The sequence below is a fragment of the Penaeus japonicus genome, unplaced genomic scaffold (genome assembly GCF_977035675.1).
Source record: "Penaeus japonicus unplaced genomic scaffold, GWHDUDI00000001_assembly GWHDUDI00000014, whole genome shotgun sequence".
NCBI lineage: Eukaryota > Metazoa > Arthropoda > Malacostraca > Decapoda > Penaeidae > Penaeus > Penaeus japonicus.
This window is the reverse complement of record NW_028234416.1, coordinates 34,975,377-34,977,876: the sequence shown is the minus strand read 5'-3', so window position 1 is coordinate 34,977,876 and position 2,500 is coordinate 34,975,377. Positions and strand designations below refer to the sequence as shown.

The window sequence follows — 2,500 nt, the reverse complement described above, 5'->3', positions numbered from 1 at the left end:
GAGAGAGAGAGAGAGAGAGAGAGAGAGAGGAGAGAGAGAGAGAGAGAGAGAGAGAGAGAGAGAGAGAGAGAGGGAGAGAGAGAGAGAGAGAGAGAGAGAGAGAGAGGAGAGAGAGAGAGGGAGAGAAGAGAGAGAGAGAGAGGGAGGAGAGAGAGAGAGAGAGAGAGAGAGAGAGAGAGAGAGAGAGAGAGAGAGAGAGAGAGAATGATAGAAAGAGAGAAAGAGAAAGAGAGAGAGAGTTAGTGAAAATAGGGAGCGTCTGAAGGTGAAACAAGGAAGAGGGAAGCTTGAATATGAAAAGGGAAAAGGAATATTGAATTACATACAGAGAAGGAAAAAAGTTGGGAAAAGGGAGAGTAACGAAAGCAAAGTTGGAAGGAGACGAGAAAACTGGAAAAAGGGATAATTGAAGAGGGAAATCGAGAAAGGTAAACAAGGGGGGAACGGAAACATTTTTTATTTTTTAATGGGGCGGCTAAAGTAAAATTTGTGAAAGGAGGGACATATCCATACTTAGAATAGAATAATCAGATTTATCTACTCGCCTTCTCTCACTGAACCTTCCTACACCAAAAAGTCATATAAAAGTTTTCAAAACTCATAAAAGATTCATAAATCATCTTATCAAAAAAAGTTTTTTTTCAGTTAACTCGTGTCTTAGACTTGCTTGATATTTTCTTACCTTATTAATTAACAGTTTCTCCAGCGTGGTCTCGGCTTAGCTTTTGTTTAATTATTGTGGAAGTTTCTGTTTGGGAATCATATAAATAATTAGAAATTCACTAACCAGACTTCGTAAAGTCAAGAGCAGAGGCATTCCAGTATAGTAGACCCAGAAATTAATGATACAAACAATTAATTTCTGATGGTAATATCTAAACTTACAGCAATTCCATGTAGCAGTTGTTTGTTCAGAATTGTGTAACAGCGCAATAGTAACTGAAACGTGGGTGGAGAGTTTTAGATACTTTCTCCATAAGTTGACTAACACGTCTGTACAAGCTTCAAGACTTTAGATAACCGAATGTCTTTATGATGACAATCATCAGAAATGTAAAAGTTGAACATTGATGAAACTATCAATATTCAGGAATAAATACCAAATGGTATTGTGCGTATTGCATTCAGCTGTTGTGTAAGTGGGCCAATCGCATACAATCATTTCGGATTAAATAACATCCCGGCGCAGTTGCTGTGGGACTGGGATGTAGGTAACCCGTTAGGCAATAAGTAGGCATGGTTACTGGCAATTATTACCAGTTCAATTATAATTACAAACAAAATGAACTAATCCCACCCATTATTACACAAGTTACTATTCCTGTTCCAGCACGTGTGAATGATTATCTAGCCTCTTAAGTTAACCCTTATCGATTAAACAATTAAAATTTAGAAAGCTTCAGAAAGCAACGGCTAAATCAATAAATATATAACATACTTAATTGTGAGATATTGATATGTTAAGACATTGAAGCGATTAAGGAAACGATTTGAAATTAAATTGAAACATTTCTCTGTCAGATTAAGGTGAATTTAAACGGGTCCCTGCCCGACATGATGTACATGGTGGTGTATATCAGTTGATTTGTAATGCAAATTGTTTTAGTTGCAATGATGGAAAATATTATTCAAAAGTAAATGCACTGCCTGAGAAAGATACCAGTCTTCCAAACAGGGCAATATTTAAGACTTGTCAGTACACAATATATTTTCTTATGATCATCATAACGAGTTAATACCATATTTGCTGAAGAATAAGAACCACAAGAATAATCAGAAAGACCATCTGATGACAGTGATGATAATAATAGTAATAATTTTGGTGATGGTGACGTTGTTGTAGAGTCAGATCTTAATGAATAGAAGGATATCATAATAGCAGTAAAAACGATAGTGGAAATTATAACAATGATAATAATGGGCGAGCGTGATGAGTATAACTGCAACAAACTGCACCCGAGTCGATGATAATGACAGTATTATGATAATGAAAATAATAATAATATGATGATGTTAACTATGATGATAATAATGATGAAATATATGTTCATAATGATTAAACTAATGGTTATGATACCAATTATTATAACTAGAAATGAAATACGGATAAATTAATAACAATGGTTATCAAAAAAGATCTCGTATGATATGTATACGATTTTGGAAGTTATTATATATGCTAGTGGTGATATGATAATAAAATGTGCGTTTATGTCTTCCTCCAGGTGCGGTAAAGGAGAGTGTATGTTATTCAGCAAACTGAAGGAATATAATGTAAGTTTTGTTTTTTCCTTTTCATACATGTGTTTCATACATACATATTTCACACACACACAAAAATATATACGTATATATATATATATATATATATATATATATATATATATATATATATATATATATGTATATATATATATTATATATCTTTATATATATATATGTTATATAATATATATATTATATTATAATATATATATATATATTATATTATGTATATATA

General features: G+C 32.6%; 1 protein-coding gene across 3 annotated transcripts in view; it reads left to right on the top strand.

Moving 5' to 3' along the window:
- LOC122262589 (syntaxin-like domain-containing protein decima) overlaps positions 1-2,500 on the top strand; it is a 694,252-nt gene that overhangs the window by 110,600 nt on the left and 581,152 nt on the right. The window contains exon 2 of one of the 3 annotated variants that reach the window (XM_086544178.1): positions 2,226-2,274. The exons of the other annotated variants lie outside the window; for them this stretch is intronic. The gene's annotated coding sequence lies outside the window, so the exon portion shown is untranslated. The remainder of the gene's footprint in view (positions 1-2,225; positions 2,275-2,500) is intronic. 3 annotated transcript variants of the gene reach the window in all.